We start from the raw sequence: 22372 nt of genomic DNA on the forward strand, positions 1-22372 counted from the left end.
TGCATCATGGGAGATAATTGAAAAGATGTATGGCACTTGTACAAAGTTAAGAAAGATATAGTTAAAGCAAAGGCTACATGGTGCAGGGCATAGAGATTAGAGCATTAATGACTATGTGAGATAAAGGAAAATTGTAGAGGATCTTACTTTGATTAACACACTTGTTGATAATGATAACTTGGTTTTAGTCACCTTAAATGAGCTTGGTTCTACATACAAGTGCTTGAATACACTATTTCTATGTGAAACAATTCTATTCATGTGACTCAAATAGTTGATTGTTTTATTGCTTTATGGAAGAAATAAAGCTTGGGCTTAATGCATCCAGGCATGGCAAAAACACTAGCAGAGATAGTGTGATTTATCATTAGAGAGGACATGCTAGTAGTTCAAGGGGTAGAGGATCTTATTATGGTCATGAAGGTGCATTTTCTTGTAGTTGTACCTCTCTTGGACACAAAGATTTCATGACTAGAGACAAGGGGAGATGGATCTAGTCCTCATAGAGATGGTGCATGTCATTATTGTGGGTAATTTGGACATTATGAGAAGGATTGCTATCATAAGAAAAATGCTATGTTTAGAGAAAGAGAGGGTCAGGGTGAGGGAGAAAGAGGAAATGAGAGAGAGAGAGAGAGAGAGAGAGAGAGAGAGAGAGAGAGAGAAAGAGAGAAAAGGAAATGAGAGAGGGAGAGGAGAGATAAAAAATGAGAGAGAGGAGAGAGAGAAAAAGAGAAAAAAATCATTAAACCTAATAGAGAAAGAGAGAGAGAGAGGGCGAGGGTGAGGGTGAGGGAGGGAGAGGAAATGAGAGAGTGAGAGAAAGAGAGAAAAGGAAATGAGACAGGGAGAGGAGACAGAAAAAAATGAGAGAGGAGAGAGAAAAAATGAGAGGGAGAGGAGAGAGAAAAAGAGAGAAAAATCATTAAACCTAATAGGGAAAGAGAGAAAGAGAGGGTGAGGGTGAGGGAGGGAGAGGAAATGAGAGAGGGAGAGAAAGAGAGAAAAGTGAATAAGACCTTACAATAAGCTCATCCCAGGCTCATAGGGGTTAGGCCGATCTTGAACCTAAGGGATATATGGCTAGAGATCCCTAGCATACTTGTGCCTCCTAGCATAACGTTCGTTCTGTAAAGAGACCTCTCATACATGGGGCTTGTCCTAGCCTCCACCATGCAAGTATACAATGAAGGCAATCAGCTTATCAGTATAAAAAACATTCATTTTTCATAACGTAAATCCAAAAATAAATTTGGATATTCCATAAAAATCAATCTCTTCTTAAAAAGACAAATACAAAAAACTAAAACAGCATCATTCATATGCTTCGCAAAACTAAAACAACATTACCACAAGATCTCTTAGGAAACTCATCCTCACCTATCAATTTTAATTAATAAATATAATATACAAGGAAGGACACTCTTTTATCATTAACTCTCTTTCTTCCATAGAATAGTCTTAGGAACAAATTTCTGCTCTAACAAGCAGATATTTGAGCATAATAACTATTTTAAGGTTTATTCCACGAGTAGTAGTAGTACATATGCAACCATCAAGCTAATAATCATGCTTTGGTATCTGTGGAGATCCCAATCTCATGCCCTCATAGAGATTGTAGTGTGCAATAGTATGGAGAGAAGGTGGGTGAGTTGTAAATGGTAAATGAGAATTCTATTGATGATGGAGAGAAGATGAGGTGAATCGCCAATTCTATTCTTAGTGAGTGCAATCTACCCATAGTATGGCATCCATTTCTGATTGAAATCAGTAAGACTTTGAAATCCTACCTCGAGTATTATAACTATTGTTTTGTGGTGGATTTTCTTGCCATAATTCAATGTCAATTTGTGCTTGTGTTTTCCACGGTGTGTTGACTATGGGTGTCCAATACTCTAGTCAGATCTCTCTCTCTTTCTCCTCTCTCTTCTCTCAACTCTTGTCTCTTTCTTCATCTCTATATAAGTAGTTGTAATCGTAGTTGAAGTCGTGGTCATGGTTGTGGTTGTGGTCGTGGTCGTAGTCGTGATCGTGGTCGTGGTCGTGGTTGTGGTCATGGTCGTCGTGGTTGTGGTCGTAGTCGTACTCATGGTCATGGTCGTGGTCGTGGTCGTGGTCGTGGTCGTGGTCGTGGTCGTGGTCATAGTCGTGGTCGTAGTCTGGTCGTGGTGGTCGTGGTCATGGTCGTGGTCATGGTCGTAGTCGTGGTCGTGGTCATCGTCATGGGTCATGGTCATGGTCGTGGTCGTGGTCGTCGTAGTCGTAGTCGTGGTCGTGGTCGTGGTCGTAGTCGTAATCATAGTCATAGTCGTAGTCAGGGTCGTGGTCGTCGTAGTCGTAGTCGTGGTCATGGTCGTGGTCGTAGTCGTAGTCGTGGTCATAGTCATAGTTGTAGTCGTAGTCGTGGTCATGGTGGTCGTGGTGGTCGTGGTGGTCGTGGTCGTGGTCGTGGTCGTGATCGTGGTCGTGGTCGTAGTCGTAGTCATAGTTGTGGTCGTGGTCGTGGTCATGGTCGTAGTCATCATAGTCGTAGTTGTGGTCGTGGTTGTGGTCGTGGTCGTAGTCATGGTTGTAGTGATAGTCGTAGTCGTAGTCGTAGTCGTGGTGGTCGTGGTCATCGTGGTTGTGGTCGTGGTCATGGTCGTAGTCATAGTCGTAGTCATGGTCGTGGTCATAGTCGTAGTCGTGGTCGTGGTTGTAGTCGTAACATAGAAAAAGAGAGAGAGATGGAAGGAGAGGATAACAATTTCAGAAATTTAAAAAAAGAGAGAGATGAGAGGAGAGGAGAACAATTTAAGAAAGAAAAAAAGAATGATAACAGAAACAAATTGTTTATTGTAACGTAGACAAAATGGAAAACGATGAAGGTCCTGTTGTTCAAGATTGCGAGGCGTATCTTAATCAGCGTGTCCCATGTCCTTGCTCTCAATGCAAGTTGGCAATTAGACGAAAACGTCGATTGTCTATAGAACACATACGACGATTTGGCGAGTTTCAATCTCAGATCATTGATCAGGCGATTGCGCATTTTCAACAAACGGTAAGAAAAGTTAATATCGATCATGCATTGTACTTGCAAGCTAATTGAATACCATATACAATAAGATTGGGTATGGCTGGCAAATTTTCTATCCAGGGAGGTAACGTATCGTCGCAAGGAGGAGTGCACTTCATACTTGGAGCATCCACTTACTCAATTCCTTGACCAATCACTTATAAGGGTACATAAGATATGGATTTTAAGTGATATCATTTTTTTAGGATTTATATTACTGTGCTTTGTATGATTTAAATTGATTATGCTAACATCATTTTTTATCTATGCAGGTGACATTTTCAAGATGAGTTGAGGGATGAGCGATGAGGAGTTGCAGGATATCTTCATGCGCATGTCTCTAGACCAGATCGCGAGATTCAGAGACATTGCAAACCAAGAGCTATCTCAGACATCGTCAGGCTGCTCTGCTAGATCTACTTCAGTGCGATCGGATGCTTCAGCTTCGAGTAGACGAGGTCGACGCTCTAGACTTGGGCAGAGGGAGGGAGTGCTTCAGGGTCAGGGGGATACTGTAGAGATACAGAGGCAGTAAGCCCGCAATTGGCACAGGATATAGGTGCGACTCCTCGCTCTCATGACGATTCTAGGGAGTGTGGCTCAGGCTCAGGTGGATGCTGTGGAGGCACGGACGCGGTGTCTCTATCTCATCGTTCAGCTAGAGTTGCGTCATCTCCAGGATTTATCACACCTGTGAGGATGTCTACTCTGACAGATATTATCCCGGTCCGTACACCAGATGCACACAGGTCTCTTGGATATGCCCAAGAGCGTGGACGCAGGTGGGAGAGGACCTATCTTAGGCATACCCCAAGGGGATATGCCTATCTAGTCGATGATAGGTCAAGAGCCATCATCATGAATGATGAGGGGAGGAGGGTGATGTCTTGCATGACAGAGTTGTGCCAACAAGTTTTTCGGCACAACGTCTTAGATCATTGGAAGAACATACTGGAGGGGAGCAAGGACTACATAGTAGCATCCTTGCATGAGGAGTTTCTGAGTCCAGCCTCAGTAGATAGATTTTCTATGGGCTCGATGATGGATTGCATGCGTGTATATATACCACATAGACGATTGGACGCATACAAGGCACTCAAGAGTGGGGCTGCAAAGCCCGAGTGGCTAGACACGGATGACTAGCGTTGACTGAAGGAGGAGGCTACAGATTCTCCAAGACATTGGAGGCAGTAGCGTGAGGCGGCGAGGGCACGACTCGAGGCCGGAGTGGTCCATCATGTTGGGAGTGGCGGCCACAGGACATATTTGGAGGACTTTGTAAGTTTTTCTTTTGTTTTGCTTGCTTATTTTTTTGCAATATCCTTTGTACTCACAATCATGTTTCTAACAGTTAGTATTTTGTTTTCTTTGCAGCACTCCATTACAAATTGCGATCAGACCGACAGACTCGATATGCAGAGAGGCACGGTCTCACTGCATTGATAGACCGATTGTATAGACGCGGCAGCCCTGTAAGTCACTCATCTTTCTTGTCCGTAGTTACCATGTTTAATTAGAATGCATTATTATATCGTGGACTGATGTGTTGTTTTTTTTTTTTTGCAAAGTCTATTTGATGCTTCTTTGCGGCGGAATGAGCTTTCAGATGGCGAGGATATGTAGCTCGCCCTTGGATCCTTGGAGCTCACACAACTTTCTTTTTTGGTTGCCTGATTTGTGTAGACATTTTCTATGTAGTAGTGATATCTTGTCAGCTGCCCTGCCACAAATTTTTTTTTTCCCTATTACCATCGCTATTAGCATCGCAAATTTACTGCTCGTGTTGTTATTAGAGTCGTTATTATCGTTGCACACCATCTGTACCAGCGTCGTTATTGGTATCGGTATCAGCGTCGCTGATACCGATTGTTCTATGGCGTCACCAATAATGACACTTTTTGCAACGACGAGGGTAAATTTTTTTATTTACATTTTTGTTACTTTTAACATTGGTATAAGGCCTATATCTTGTAGTGGTAGTCGTGGTCGTGGTCGTCATAGTCATAGTCGTGGTCGTGGTCGTGGTTGTGGTCGTGATTGTAGTCATGGTCATGGTTGTCATGGTCATGGTCGCGGTCACGGTCGTGGTCGTGGTCTTCATCATAGTCGTAACTGTGATCGTTAAAGAAAATGAGAGAGGGGGAGGAAGAGAAAAAAGAAGAAGGAACGAAAGAAAGAGAAAAAGAGAGAGAGATGGAAGGAGAGGAGATAATGAATGGATAAAAAACAAAGAGAGAGTGTTGGCGAGGTCCAGTGCAACACCACGAGACGGGAAACACTCCGACATATATATATATAAATCTGTGGGTGGGTGGGTGGGTGGCGACTTTACATACATTAATTCTTGCTGAGTTACAAGAGAAAAAATCCCTTCTCAAACAATTTAAGATAAAATGGAAAAAGATGAAGGTCTTGTTGTTCAAGATTGTGAGGTGTATCTTAATCAGCGTGTCCCATGTCCTTGCTCTCAATGCAAGCTGGCAATTAGACGAAAACGTCGATTGTCTATAGAACACGTACAATGCTTCAACGAGTTTCAATCTGAGATCATTGATCAAGCGATCTTGGATTTTCAGCAAATGGTAAGAAAAGTTCATATCAATCATGCATTGTACTCGCAAGCTAATTGAATACCATATACAAGAAGATTGGGTGTGGCTGGCAAATTTTCTATCCAGGGAGGTGACGTGTCGTCATAAGGAGGAGTGCACCCTTTACAACCAATTAGAAGAGTTTGTGGGCGTGCGATGGATGGAGTGCCTGAGCCAATCCACCACTTGGAAGGTACTACCCAATCTTTACCGTCAATACCAGAGGAGACAGATAGCCTTCCAGACCTACCTACAATCTTGGAGCCTGAGATGGAGGCAATGATCGATGCATTGATTTCCATGGATGTCGAGACTTCTGATCCGCTTAGAGAGGAATCATTCATACCATTATATAATGGGTGCCGAGTATCTCACCTGGAGACACTGCTTGCACTCCTAAGTGTGCAAGCAAAATACGGGTGGAGCGATGCGAGTGTGATCGAGTTGTTCAGATACCTTGTACGTACACTTCGTTGATTTCTTTTCGACACTATGATTAAAAATATTTGTGATTTTTCAAGGTCTTTTATGATTTTTTTCACGTTACTGAAATATCATATATTACCACCTGCAAATACCATGCTTGAGTCTCGTGATGATGTACGACATGTTTTACGAAAGCTTGGCATGGACTACAACAACATCCATGCATGTATCAACAATTGCATACTCTTTCGAGAAGAATACGAGACTATGGAGACATATCCAAAGTGTGGTGCTCACAGGTATCAACAGGACTTACAAGGGAAAACCATCCCCCAAAAAGTTCTTAGACACTTTTCGCTTATCCCTTGCATAAACCACATGTTTCGTACGTCTGGCATGGTGATCTTGATAACATGCCATGCGCAGAATAGGTCTACAAATGGAGTTCAACGAATATTAGGGGATTCACATGCATGGAGACACGTTGACTCTACCTTCTCAGGCTTTGCCCGAGAGCCAAGGAATCTTCATCTCGGTCTTACAATGGATGGCGTAAACCCATTCGGTCTATGCTCAACTTCTTACAGTGTGTGGCCTATAGTCCTTGTCAACTAGAATATCCCTCCATGGCTTTCTACGAAGAAATGACATATCACCCTTAGCTTACTCGTCGCCGACCACTACAAAGTCAAAAATATGGACATATATCTTCGTCCATTAGTCGATGAGCTTAAGATTTTGTAGGAGGAGGGGGTCACCATGCAAGATATGAGCAAGCAAGATGGTCGACTGTCTGCCAATATTTGAGCCATTCTCATGTGGAGGATGCATGACTTTGCGGGATTCAAAGAGTGTTTAGGTAAATAGGCTTCTATTCTCCTTGGTAATATCTATATTTTATCTTGTTATAGTTTGTATTCACTGGATAGAGATCTTGGAACAAGTCTGGTTACCTCAGGTTATCATGGATATCCATTGTGTGGGCCACAGTTAAACTCCCGAAGGTCACGAACCATAAAGAAGATAGTATATCAAGGATATGCCGCTTTCTTGTTGCAGGAGGGTCATGAACTCAAGGAAGCTTTTCTTGGATGACCTTCAACACATATGAATGTCACAAGCTGGTACAAGCTAAAAATGGTCCACGCGGAGTCACATCCAAACAGAATGCCATGCTTCTCAGTTTTCTATGAATTTCCATATTGGACCCACTTACAAATCAACCACTTGTTGGATCCCATGTATATTTTCAAGAATGTGGGCAGCTTGCTATGGGACCACATCACAGGAAAGAGAGACACTATAGGGGCAAATATGGATTTGAAGGAGGTAGGCAAGATGTAGTCGAGTGCTGATGGTCGCATTCAGCTACCTCGCGCTCCTTAGATTTTGTCTACTAAAGAAGGGCACATTGTGAAGCAAGTAGTCAAGTCTAACCGCACTCCAATGGGTATGATACGTTCTCTTAGGTTTGCATTTTCTAAAGTCGACCAATTATCAGGGCTAAAATCCCACAACTGGCATAAGATATGTCATACTTATACTACGAATGGATTGTAATTGGCGTGCACATTTTTCTATTTGGAGTGTAGCCATTGTTCATAATTCTCATTTGTGGGAGTTTGTACTACCGATCGTGATCACAAGATGCCTTACTCCAAAAATACGCGGGGCCATTTACAGGTTGTTGAATTTGGTTCAATGGATCTCACAGAAGGAGATTAAGACGTTCTCAATTGAATCTACGAGGTGGGGAGTAGTGGAGACGGTCTGTCTCTTTGAGAAATACCTGCCTACCAGTATGCTCATGATACAAATCCACCTTCTTGTGCATCTTGTAGATGAAGTGGAGATTGCTGGACATGTCCATATGCGATGGATGTTCTTCTTGGAATGCTTCATGAAAACCCTGAAAGGCTTTGTGCGACAACGAGCTTGGCTAGAAGGTAGCATGGCTGAAGGTTGGTTGGCGTCTGAGGCGCTAGTGCATATTTCACAATGGCTACCAACGGTGGATCCAGACACAGAAATGCTATGGTCTTTGAAGGACAATGATAGACTGACCAGAGATGTGGTGGTTGGAAATGGGATAGAAAAAAGAATGGATGCTGCAATGGAGGAGAAAGTGAATAGCTTTTGTATGTTGCATCATGCCTTTATGGAGACGTGGCTCGCCAGGTACCAGATTGCTAGGCAAGATCTAGAGGAAGCGTGATCTAAATTTTGATGTAGTACACACCATCGACCGATTAGATATCTCGAGGGCATGGACGAGATGCCACGGTTTATGTTAATGCGATGGTTGCATGAAGCTTTGACCGTAGTGTCTTGTGAAGGGGCGGAGGTCTCAATGGAGAAGTGGGAATTCTTGAGGGAATATAGTCAAAAGGTGATGAAGTGCTTAGGATTTGTAGTATCTATATTTTATATGCGACAACAAATTTGAGTGTTTCAATGTACAATACAAAATATATAGTGCAGTGTGGTCATGCGGACAGCGTTTTTGCGTGGAGCAAATTGACAAAATGCACTCCACAATGGACTGTGGTATCATGGCAAGGTTCGAGCAAGAGAGCCGACGACGAGCAATGGATCCAAACATGGTTACAGATGAGATGGAGTATTTTGGGAACTTGCTAAGTATTGTTATGGTGGATTACCGTAGCTTCTCCATGATACTATTCGATGTGGAGTGGTTCAAAGTGGTACTTGAAAGAACTGGAGCAACAGTTTGACGAGGTCTATCTGGATTTCTCGAAATAGATTCTAAAAAAAAATGGCCGAATTGGTGTGACACCTTTGTGTTGTCGGCCCAGTGTGAAGATGTGCATGAACTCATTTGTTTGTTAATTGTATTACGACATGGTGCATGTCACAATAGTTTAATCTCTCTTATACGTGTTTGTGAACAGGTAATCTTCTATCCAAACCCCCAACAACCTCGATGGTGGTATGTTATATCTTCAGCTCTTCGAAGTGCGAGAGTATATGATCAAAGCGATGTTCCGAGCATAGATGAGGACAATATGCAAAGAGAGGGGTCGACATTACAAGGGGTGGAGGCCACTGAAAGCTTGGAGCATGTAGAGGAGCCAGCATCGGCTAACAATGATGGAAATATAGGAGTCCAATAATTCTTTGAGAATGAGGTCGACTCATCCTTTTGTGGTGACATGTCTATCGCGACCTTCTAGTGTATGGAGAGTTTTGTGTCAGGAGATTGACATGGGACCATAGGATACTTCATACTTAGAGCATCCACTTACTCAATTCGTTGACTAATCGCTTATAAGGGTACATAAAATATGTATTTTAAGTGAGATCATTTTTTTAGGATTTATATTACTGTGCTTTGTATGATTTAAATTGATTATGCTAACATCATTTTTTGTTTGTGCTAGTAACCTTTTCAGGATGAGTCGAGAGATGAGCAATGAGGAGTTACAAGATATCTTCATGCACATGTCTCTAGATCAGATGGAGAGATTTAGAGACATGGCGGACCAAGAGCTGTCTCGGACATCATTAGACCGCTCTATTAGATTTACTTCGGTGCGATCTGATACTTCAGCTTCGAGCAAACGAGGTCGATGCTCCAGACTTGGGCCAAAGGGAGAGAGTGCTTTAGGGTCAGGGAGATGCTGTAGAGATACGTAGGCAGTGAGCCCGCGGTCGGCACGGCATACAGGTGCGACTCCTCGCTCTCGTGGCAGTTCCAAGGAGAGTGGCTCATGTGGTTGCTTTGGAGGCACGAACGCGGTGTCTCCGTCTCGTCGTTTTGTTGGAGTTGTGTTACCTCCACGATTTGTCACACCTATGGGGATGTCTACTCCAGTTACTCTGGCTTTTGCTCAGCTGTCTGCAGGTGGTACCCCTATGGATACTACACCAATAGATACTACCCCGGTCGGTACAGCGGATGTACAGGAGTGTCTTGGATATGCCCAAGAGTGTGGAGACAAGTGGGAGGGGACCCATCTTAGGCATACCCCAGAGGGATATGCCTATCTTGTTGATGATAGGTTGGGAGCCATCATCATGAATGATGAGGGGAGGAGTGTGATGGCTCGCATGAGAAAGTTGTGCCAACAAGTTTTTAAGGACAATGTCTTAGATCATTCGAAAAACATACTGGAGGGGAGCAATGACTACATAGTAGCATCCTTGCATGAGGAGTCTTCAGTTCCAGCCATAGCAGATAGCGGGCTGGATAATGTACTGCATGCGTGCATATATGTCACACATATGATCGGACGCACGCAAGGTACTCAAGAGTGGGGCTACAAAGCTTGAGTGGCTAGACGCAAACGACTCGCACCGACTGAGGGAGGAGGCTACAGATTCTCCAGGACATTGGAGTCAGCAGCACCAGGCGGCGAGGGCACGACTAGAGGCTGGAGTGGTCCATCATCTTGGGAGTGGCGGCCACAGGACATATCTAGAGGACTTTGTAAGTTTTTCTTTTGTTTTGCTTGCTTATGTTTTTGCAATATCCTTTGTACTGACAATCATGTTTCTAATAGTTAGTATTTTGTTTTCTTTGTAGCACTCTATTACAAATTACGATCCGACTGGCCTTGAGACTCGATATGCAGAGAGGCACGGTCTCACTGCATTGATCGACCGATTGTATAGAAGGCGGCCCTGTAAGTCACTCATCTTTCTTGTCTGTAGTTACCATATTCAATTAGAATGCATTATTGTATGGTGGACTAATGTGTAGTTGTTTCTTTTTTTGCAGAGTCCGTTCGATGCTCCTTTGCGATGAGACGAGCTTTCGGATGGCGAGAATATGTAGCTAGCCCTTGGATCCCTGGAGCTCACACACCCTTCTTTTTTGGTCGCCTGATCTGTGTAGACATTTTCTATGTAGTAGTGATATCTTATCATAATTGTACTAGAGCTAATGGAAAGAACCGTTTGCTTGGAGAAGCACTAGCAGGAAGAAAGCCAGGAGTCGGAAGAGCAACGTTAAGAGCAAGAGGACGCCCTGGCATTTCGATTGTGGTATGAAATAGAGGAGCAAGGAAAACTAGAAAGAGAAATCCAAGTCCTAGAGCAAGAAAGGTAGGATGCCACAGGAAGAAGCACACAAGAGCTGAAAGATGACTTGGAAAACACAAAAAGAGATGTGGAAGCTCTCATGGCTATGGCAATAACAGAAAGAAGACTGCATTTTGCAGAGTTAGAAATCCGTGAGCAGATCCGGGAAGAACTGTCAGATAGATTCGTAGAGGCACAACTGCAGTTTACCATTGCAGAACAAGGAAGGAAAACAACAAAAGAGTGGTTGAACCACCGTAATAAGGAGAAGGCATAGATGCTAGACTTAATGAATGAGTATCAATAGGTGGTAGTGATGATGTCTCGAGAAATGGAGGAGGGAAGGAAAAAGATGGAAGAGAAGGCACGGCAATGGGAGTGGCACAACTTCAAAAGAGTGTGCGTGGATTAATAGAACACCTGGTGGCGAGTGAATGCGAAAGAGTGCTCGCAGAATCAAGAGCAAAGGCTGCCGAAGTGTGCTCAAACACTCAGAGACAATCCTTCTTGAGCATGGTGCTGAATGTCACCCAAGTTGAAGGCAAGGAATCAATGGAAAGGATGAAGAGGAAGTTAGAATTGACATCTCATGCCTTGAGATACAGCCTTCAAGAACACACCCTTCCAACCGGCACAGGTATTACTGCGGCACAACAATACAGTTACCTACGGCAAGCCGGCCTTTCCGTTGATGAGCTTAGGGAACTAGGGTTTTAAGGACAAGTGCAATAGCCACCACTTGAAGAACAGCTAACGGTAGAGCAAGCCACGTAAGAGGGGCCAGACTTTGAGCAAGAATTCAAGGAAGAACAGCACAGAGAGCCCAGTCCCACCCCTGCCTGAATTGCCACCGAAAGAGCCAAAAGGAGCACAAATTCTTGAACACATGGTAGTAGCCCGAAGAAGAAGGCAAGAGCTTGTGGACCAAGCTCAGAGGAGAGTGAGAGTGCGGCCACAACAACTCCCTAAAGAGCCCATGCCGATACGCGAGGATCCCCATCCTGTCAAGGTCTCATGAGTTGACTATATGGCGATAGTGGGAGTTCCAGATACAACCATTTGAGTTGTTCTTTTCTTATCCACGAGCTTTGGATCGTGTTCTACCCCTGGAGATGGTGGCAAGAATCAACAGAATGGCTAATGACCTCGCCAACAGATGGATAGAGGAGAGAAACATTGTAGTTACCCGATGGAGATAGGTATCAACACATTATTGGCAGGACAAGGTGAACTAGGTTCCCAAGATTGTCCAAGGCTTTGAGGCGCATCTGAAGTGGAGGAGGAGGATTTGGGATACCAAATTTGATGTGTGGACTGCTTTCTGCGACTCATTGCTTGAAGAGCAAAACGACCCCATCTACATGCCTTACCCTCATAGACATGAAGTCGACCATGATAGGAACCTGCATGGGTCCCTTGACTTTCCAACAATCTACAATGTCAATGCACAGACTCCCGAGGGATGCTTGGTTTTTAGATTGGAGGATATTCTTCCATCCATCAATCACTTCCTCGAGGATTTCTCCTCATGTCCAGACCCAGCATTTATAGTAACCTGTAATTACCTTAGGCTCATTAAGTTCTTGCTTAAGCAAAAGCCTACAGTTGAGAAAGCCCACCTTCCCCTGCTCTTTTTTTATATAAACTTAGGCATTGATCGTCATGCCATGACTAGTCTCATGATGAGGGCGATCTTACTCCCCTCCTTCTGCACGGAAATACTAGAGGACATGAGTGATACCCGCTTTACGAGGTGTAACCATCCCTTTTTGTCATCAACACCTCTAAAGGTAAGAGCTAGCATCAAAGAATATCTACAAAGCCACGCATTTTTGACTAAGTGCTTGAGGCTACCTCGTGGACCATCCGAGGATGATAGGAATACAGCATAAGAACTCTTTTTGTATTCCAATCGCAACCATGATCAATAAGTCATCCCAAAAAGAAAAAGAGAAAACAAAAAAGAGAGAGAGAGAGAGAAAAAAGAGAAAAAAGAAAAAGGAAAGAGGCCAGTACCAGGAATGAAAAGAAAGAGGGCACTAGAGGACAAAAAGATGCAAGAAAGAGAAAAGCAAAGGTTTGAGCTCCCCATGAAACATCTTGAGTGTCACATTCACTGCACCTAGGGTTTCCACCTAGCCCCTTCCCCACCTCACGCTTAGGGCACATCAAGGGTATGACGATGCATGAACTGGGTCCTCAAGTGTGGGACAACACCCAGTTCCACCGCCACATGCACTGCATGCACCACCGTAGAGGCAAACACACCCCTTAGGAAGTGCACAACTTTGCCTTGCAAGTTAAGATTGGGCTGTATGAAGGAGAAAGCACAACAACTAATGGATGTCCCCCAACACCATTTTCAATTTCAAGGGCAGATCTTTGTCAAGACAAAGTATATCTTTGTTAAGACACCTTTTCGGAGGGACCCAATTCAACACCATTTTCAATTTCAAGGATGAATCCCTCCAACACCATCCTTGACAAGGGCATGTATACAAACTCAAAAGGCCACCCGGCCACCAACACTGCCACCTTCCAAGCTACCACCCATCAGTGCCATGGGATTGGCACTTGGCTAGGAAGGGGGTAATGTTTACTGCAAGACTAGCAATAGGAAAAAAGCGAGAAAATAGAAAAATCTGAGAAGTAGGAAAAGGCGTAAGGCAGGTATGGAGAAGGTGCCAAAAGAAAAATAAGTCCGAAAAAAAATCCAAAAGCATGGGAACAACTGCTAAAAGTTCAAGGTGCAGCCGTCAAATTCTGGAGTTAAAAGCAAGAAAGTGCACCTTCAAATGCAAAGGTGCTCTCAAATCCTTGTAAAAGAGCGCCAGGCTCCCTCCTGTGCAAATTGTAAACTTATAAGGGCGGTAGGACTACCTAGGAAGTGAAAGAATGGAGGAAAAGGGCCTAGGCCATGGCCGGCCACTAAAAATTGAAGATGACCGCATGTGGAAAGTAGGGCATGTATATAAACTTGAAAAGTGAATGAGAACCTCATTCTTGTGTGTGGCAAAAAGCTTCTTCTTCTTCTTGTCTTCTTCTTGCCTTCTTGCTTGTGCTTGAGAGAGGGAGTGAGTGAGTGTGAGGGAGTGAGGGAGTGAGTGAGTATGAGGGAGTGAGGGAGTGAGTGTGTGAGAGTGAGGGATCAAGGAGAAGAAGCTCCCCATCTCCTCTCTTCATCTTCTTCTCTTCTCTACTATTCTCTTGTCTCGCGTGGCTATGGAGGATGGAGCTTGTTGGAGAGGGATTGAGGTTGCTTGAGCTTGCCTCAAGGATGGTGAAGCTACCGGCATGCACAGGAGAGGAGGATACTTGATTGTGCATCAACGTAAGCTCGCTACACCCCATAGGTAGGGAGGGCACGTCGGCTAGGTGAGAGGTAGCCATGGCCGCTCGGCTTGAAACGCTTGACCAATAAGCAGTCCGTAGGTCTCGGGGATTGAGCTTGTAGCTCCCTTCACATACTAAATTTGTCGATTTTGATGTGTCAAAATTTGGTCCAATTCTGTAGTGTCCCATTTCAAGAATCAGATGTCCAATTTGATAGGTGTCTGATTCTAGGATGTTTGATTCTGGGAATCAAACAGGGTGTGTCCGATCAGACAGGTCATGTTGGTCCGATTTGAGTGTGTCAGATTCTAAGAATTAGACAAAGTGGTTTGATTGTTTTATTTTCAAAATCGAACAAGGTCAAGTCCGAGTGTTCGATCTTTAGGATCAGACGTGTGATACTGGTCTGATTATTGGGGTGTTCGATTTTGGTTGGTTCGATTAGTCGATTGTCTGAGCATCTGAATCGAATGAGTCCAATGTGTCCAATCGGACAAGATTTTAGGATATCTGAGTCGAAAAAGTGAACCATCCGATTTTGGAAATCAGACCCGCGATTTTGGGAATCAGACTTTGGTAAAAGTGTTCAATTCCTAGGGACGAGTGTCCAAGGATGACAAAAATCAACTCCATTTTAGTGATTTTGGTTATAAGGGATCGCACAAATTTTCAAAATGTAAGAATTGGCCCTAATGAAGGATTGTATATACTTGGAATAGTAGACAAACTCCAAAAATACAAATAAGCAAATAAATCAAATCCTCTTGCCCTGTTATGATAGCAAAAACCCTAAAACCAAAATACTTACTTGTTGCTAAGATTAAAAACCCAAAACTTCCTACCTATCTAAAGCTTCATTCAGGGATGAAACCCTTACGTCATTGCTCGATTTGGGGTACGCAAGTGCTCAAACTTGAATCCGTTGGTCCCAACAATGAAACCAAAATGTAGAGGTGAGCTCTCACTCAACCGCCAAGACCCAGAAACTGCTTATTCTTTCAAGCATTTCAAGTCGAGCACTAATGGCTACCTCTCACATCATAGCCGATGCACTCTCTCTCTACGGATGTAGTGAGCTTACCTCCATGCTTGATCGAGTTGTCTCCTCTCCCAAGCACTCCCGTAGCTTCACAATCCAATTGCATGCTTCAAGCTATCCTCAAGCTCCACGCTCCAAGCTCCATTGCCACACGAGAAGAGAAGAGAAGAGAAGAGAAGAGAAGATGGAGAGCTTCTCTACCACGGTCCCTCACTCTCACACGCTCACTCCCTCACACTCTCACACTCCCTCTCTCACAAGCACAAGCTCAAGCAAGTAGGCAAGAAGAAGAAGAAGAAGAAGAAGAAGAGAGCTAGTTTTGGCCATACACAAGAATGAGCTCCTCATTCACTTTTCAACTTTATATACAAAACCCTAAATCCCTTTTGGGTGATCATCCCCTTATCCCCTTTTTTACATGGCCAGTCGTGGCCTAGACCCTCTTTCCCATTGTCCTCCTATCTTCCTAGCCTCCTTCCTATCACCCATCGATGTTTACAATTTGCATAGGAGGGAGCCTAGCACTCTTTTACAAAAAGTCTTAAGGTGCCTTGCATTCAAAAATGCACTTTTCCCTTTAACTTATTTTTTGAGGTTGCCCTTGTGCTTTCGGCCATTTCCCTTCCTGCTTCTTCCACTCTATCTGATTTCCTTTTGGGCCACCTCTTTTAGGTCCCGACTTGCACTTTTTCACATTTTTCACTTTCTTCTTGTGCTGAGGTTAACACGCACCAATGACAAAGTCAGCCTAACTGACATCCCAAACCTTGAGGTCATGCTGCAAGCGAAGACAATCCATGCTTTGTTCTCCAATCAAAGGTACAATGCCTTAATGAGCTGGATTGGAGTACCATTGTTTCTGGAGAGTCTGAGGGCTAGGTCCTTAGATGAGGTGAATTGGAATGGCTATGTGTGGAAGACCATTGAAGCTTTAGTAAAGACATTAGCTACAAATGCAAGGCCAGTGTGTGGAGTCCTTGGCTTCCACAACATAGGGAAAACATGGAAGAAACCATTGGGCAAGACCTCCAACAGCATAGGATTTTGAGGTGTGCTCATTGCTATTATTTAGGAGGCCATTGGAGACCTAGAAAAGCCCAAACTAGTGGAAGAGACTCCATAGCGCTCCCTTGCTCATGAATCACCAACGCATTCACCACTCCAGATGTGCAAACACAATCTCCTTCTTCACAGGAAACCTAGGAGACGAGGAAGCAGCAAGGGTTCAAAGAGAAGAAGCCAAGAAAGTTGCAAGGAAGAGGAAGCAGCTAGAAGAGTTGAAGAAGCAGGAGAAAGAGAACGAGCCGCTAAAAAATATTGAAGAAGAATTGCGAAAAGTAGAGGAGAGAAGAAAAAAGAATTAGTTAGAGGAGGAGAGGTTGGAAAAAGAAGATGAAGAGCAACTGCCTTGGCCCTGAGGTTGTTAATTGAGGAGGCCTCCTGTCCTCGAGAGCCAGTAGAGAGGAGCCTAAGAGAGGAACTAGGATCAAGCACTGTTGTAGAAGAGAAGGCTTGAGAACCCATTGTGGCCTCGCTACACCCACCATCTCTAGCCTTGATTGTCAAACCTCCCACCGCTGAAGAGACCTCAAGAGTATAAGTGGACCAAAGCAATGTGGTGGCATGGGTGTAGTACTTGCTGAGCTCAAAGTAGCTAGGTCTAGCACCCAATGGTGGAGATCTTGTGTTAGAGACAAAGAGGCTGGTTGTAGGGGATGTTGAGTCAAACCCAAGGTGGACACATGAATGATGTCCATGCTACTAGCCTTGCCACCAATAGCTCAGTATGATGAATATGTGCACTCAAGAAGATGAAAGAGGAAAGAAAGACCACCATAGTAGAGTTGGAAATCGAAAAGATGCATTCGCTGCCTATCAACTTGAAAATACTATACAAGTGATTGTATATAAGAGAAAACTGAACAACCTGAAGAAAGAATTAGAAGCAAAGAAGAAGGTAGAGCTGAGAAAAGAATAAGAAGGCACATAGGAACTCCGGTTAGGGCAAGTCAAGAAGTTCCCATTGGAGAAGGCAGAGAATGAAACCAGCCCTGGGAACAGATTTCTCAAGCCTCGTACAAGGACAAAAGGACATGGAAGAGGTCCTTGAGCAATTGAAAACAACCACGGATGAGCTCATAGAGGAGCTAAAAAAAGTAAAGACTCAAGCCCACGCACAATACCGCAAAGAGAAAAGCCAAAAAAGAATTACTACTCAAGGAGCTGTAAGAGGTTAAGGCCCAAAAGGATAAGGAGTCAACCAAAAAGTTGCTAGAAAAAGAGTTGACATGCCATAAGCAAGACAAGGAAAAAATGCTTGACACCTAGAAGGAACAGGAACAAGTGATGATAACACTATCAAGAGAGCTGGGTGACAGTCAGGGAATGATGGAGGAGAAGGCCAAAGCTTGGGGAGAGAAAAATATTGGAAGGGTCAGAGACTTGGCAAAACACCTTGCGCTAGCAGAAAGTGGAAGAATCATGGTAGAGGGAAGGGCCGAAGCAGCGGAGCCATGCTAGAGGTCCAAGAATAGGCCTTTCTAAACACGGTGCTTCATGTAATATAGGTAGGAGATGAGGACAACATAGAAGGCCTAAATAAGAAGATAAAAATCACACGAAGAGCCATAAAGTACAAGCTTCAAGAACACAACCCCAGAACCAGCTCAAGCCCAAGCCTAGAGCAACAAAGGCAGATTTTGCTCCATGCAGGGCTCTCTAAAGAAGACTTAGAGCAGCTGGGAGTTGGAGGCCAAGAACAACTGACCATGACTATCCAAGCAGAACCACCAAAGAAAGGCCCAGCTTGGGAATTGCTCAATGACCATGAAGGACTGGTTGTGGAACCACTCAATGACCCTGAAGGGGGGTACACTGTTTGAATTTAAATTCTTCTACCCTACTACCCTAAATCAAGTGCTACCCCCTCCAGTGGTTGAAGGAGCTATCCAAGTCACAAAGAGACTGTGAAAGCAATGGCTAGATGAGAGGGGAAGAAAACCCACACTATGGAGAAGAGAGTCTATTCAATACTAGGAGGATAAGGTCATTGAAAAGCTTAGAAAGGTCAAAGGCTATGAAGCCCAACCTAAATGGCACCAAAGAATATGGGACAACAATTTTGAGGGACGGATGGCTTTTTACAATATGCTACCATATAAAAGTAATGACCCCACCTACATGCTTAGTCGAGGCACCACGGTGCGGATTTTGACCAAGGGAAGCATGGTAGGTATGACTTCCCTTTGATCTATCATATCAATGCCTCCAGCCCTGAAGAGTGCCTCGTTTTTAGAGCTCAAGACGGGACACATTCTAAAAGCTTGAATGGTGGGATAAGGGATTCGAAGGTGAGAGGGAGTGGTAAGTACTAGATATACCATTACTTAATTCAAAAAAAATGAGAAGCAATGCAGTAGGGAAGAAATTCTAAGGTTTGATGAAGGAGCTAGAACGTGATAGGAGGTGAAAATGAATAAATTTCAAGACGCAAATTCAAAGGTGAGAAGAGTAAAATAGAGATGAGAATAGCATCTTCTAGTTGATCACATGGTGGAAGCTTGAAGGAGAAGAGGAAAGGCTAATGAAGAGGGGGAGGTTTTGATCTGGGAAGTTGTTTGAAGTGGGGGATATGCATTCAAAACAATGCTAGTGCCATGATCCAAGGGGAAGTCAGAGGAGTTGCATCCAGACAGGAACTTGGTAGTGTAATTATCCACTTGACACAAGTGCATCAATCTAATTTTTACAACACTGATCAAACTGGTTTATTCACTAATTAGAATTCTCAAATAGGCATGCTAAAAAGGCAAGTGTTTGTATCTATCCTATCAGTCTTCTCTAAGTAGATATAGAAAGATTGTGTCACAAATTATGAGTAGGTGTTATTTAAGATGATTGGGAAACGCATGTTTTTAGTTATAATGAAGTATGCTTTCATAAAGCTAAATCTATATTAAAATGTTGAAATATTTTTAGTGTATTAGGTGCAGTTGATATGAGTTGTCCTTATTAATGTAAGACATTGATCTCTATCTTGAAGGTAAATAATAAGGTTTTTAGGTGAAATCTATGACTAAGAAGTATGGAGACATTTTAAGGGTGAAATTTTCTAAATGGATTAGGGGATTCATTTGATGGTATGGGAGCTTGTTACAAAGATGTATATCAAGTCAATGGAAGAGCTAAGTGTAAAGAAACTTAGCTATTAAACAAGTCTAACATCAAGTGTTTGTTTGGAGATTTTGAGAATTTTAAGTAATCTTATGCATGACTTATGCATAACTCACATATAAGAAGATGTGTCTTCATCTATTCTAGATAAAGAAGCTCGAATCTAGATACATAATGACTAAGGGATAATAGAGTGTGATATTCGTTGTAGGGTCAAGAGGTAGACAAATCTAAGGAAAGGTCTTGAGAACTTCAAGTATACCTAGTAAGGAAAGAAGGGAGAGTGGAGGAGAGCTAGTATATAGTGATATAAGGAAAATTACCATTATAAATTTTAAGAGTTTCCTTATCAAAATGCAAGGTGGGTTACAATAAGAGTAGATAATAGAGGGAAAATTTATGTATAATGCCTAATGGGTGTAGCTAAAAGAATCTATTGCTAAAAATATTCTCTTAAGGAACATTATATCGAGAAGGAAAGGGTATTGATATTATCATTTTGTGTTTGGTATCATTGTTGGTTGGTCATGCAATAGGGACAAGAACCTAGAGAGATTTAAAAATATATATATGAGCTAAAAATCTTAAATTTAAAAAGTAATAGAAAACCCTATGTTTGTTAGGTTGGGTTGTAGACCTAGAGGGAATATCCAAGAGTTTTGATTTCTAATGGCCAAAATTATCTTCAGCATACAAATCGTTTGCTTTTCTTTTCCTTTTGCTAGCTTGTTGATATTAGTGCCCTAGTAAAAAAAATCCACCTCAACATCCTTCTAGACAAAAAACTTCACATGAAAAGCTCGATTGAAGACCTAATTTTTTAAAAACAAACATATTGACCTATATTTGCACACTTCCATGCCAACCATTTGATTTGGAGGCACTTGTCGAGCTCTAGTATAGTTTGAAATTTTTAGAGTGGTGGCTTTGTTAAACCACCATTTGTAAAATGGCTTCTCAATAAACCACACCTTTGCTTCAAGTAACATTTATTTTTTCGCACACACGCACACACACACACATGTGCATGTGTGCATGCACACAAGACATAGAAGAAACCCAACTCAAAATAATAGCTTTCTACTACCATTGAGAAGGAAGGAAAACCAAATGCCATAGTTAATATGTTTATTTGTACAAAAAGGAAGTTGTGTTGAGTCCGTAAAGTCAAAGTGATTTTATCTAAATGTGTTGCTTTGGTTATCATAATTATCACAACTTTTTATTGTTGAAAGTATGTCGATGGAAGCTCTAGCCATAAGAATTATTGACCTTGAGTTTCCTACACTAATTAATGGACAGAGAAAAGTATTTTCACCATATAGCAATGCAACAAGTATAGCTTAAAATCCACCACATAGGGCCTAAGGGATCTCAAATTTTAGCTAATCAAATACTTTGAGGAGTTGGTTAATGACAATGATGCGGCTAAGGACCTTATGCAACATTGCAGACTGCAACTTTATGCTTAGGTATATAGTGAACTAGCTCTCTCAATCACATGCATGAGCTTCATTTGTAACTATGAATCTAATTCTAGAATGACTGTGAGGCTATTGGGTAAAGAGATAGCAAATAGTTGATAGATTGACACTCACACCATGACTCATAGACCTCGCCTTAGTAATACCAAACAAAGAATGAAAGTATAAATGATGGACGAGAACTCTTATAGTCTTACAAAAATGGAAAAATTTCATCTCATGCAACACGGTCTCTAAGTTTATTATGTAATGTCTTAACATCTAAAGAAATAATAGACTATGAAACTAAATGTGCACCATGTGAGAATAACAACCCTCTTGGTATTATAGATTGCGAAGTTACAATTTCCAACATTATTTTTAGTGAACAAAGATTCAAATGTGAAATTCAATATTCATATAAGAAACAAGCTAAATGGAAAATATTACATTACAAACAACAATTTTTACAACATAGACCAAATCTTTTTTTCAAAGCAAAAAAAATATTGATTCAATATGAGTAAGAATGTATAAAGGTATATTAAATGGTAAATAACTAATTGCTAAAGATGTTCAAAATAACACAAATATCAAAAGAATATTAAAATCAAATATTGGATCCAAAGATTTTTTTAAAAAAATAGACATCACCAGATTATAAGATATTATTTTAAAGAAAAATTTTCTCTATGATTAGACAATTGGGACAATTAGCTTTTTTTGTGACTTTATCATGTGCAAAGAATGACTTTGGGAACCATTTATTGATTTTTTAGTAATCAAAGATTAAATAATCAAGATCATAATAAAAATCAAGATAGAAATGATCTAATATGATCAAATCTATCAATATATGCAACATATTTTGATCATAAATTCAATTATTAGAAAAAATTACTTTAAAAAGATAAATATGTAATTACACTAATATAAGATTAATTTTTTGTGATAGAATTTCAAAATAGAGGAAGTCAACATAATTCATTGAATCCAAAAATTAGTACACTTTGGTATACAAATATAGATATACAATACATTCTTAATCCATATGGTATTGCTTATTATCGCTCTCTTTATTTAACAAAAAAGGATAATAAATTAAGTGTATCATTGAAAAAAATTATTAACAAGCATACCAATCAAGATAATAATATTTATCTGAGATTACAATATATTGGAAATTATTTTCTAAATACACAAGGAAATAGTTATTAATTAATAGTTATTTAATGATAAGTTTACCGTT

The 22372-nt window shown here is 41.9% G+C and overlaps 1 pseudogene; it reads left to right on the plus strand.

Moving 5' to 3' along the window:
- The first annotated feature begins 5916 nt into the window (after positions 1–5916).
- LOC148028407 (uncharacterized) lies at positions 5917–6816 on the plus strand (annotated as a pseudogene).
- The last annotated feature ends 15556 nt before the right edge of the window (positions 6817–22372 follow it).

The sequence above is a fragment of the Lygodium microphyllum genome, chromosome 12, assembly GCF_053477565.2.
Source record: "Lygodium microphyllum isolate KBCC chromosome 12, Lygodium_microphyllum_v1.1.10, whole genome shotgun sequence".
Taxonomy (NCBI): domain Eukaryota; kingdom Viridiplantae; phylum Streptophyta; class Polypodiopsida; order Schizaeales; family Lygodiaceae; genus Lygodium; species Lygodium microphyllum.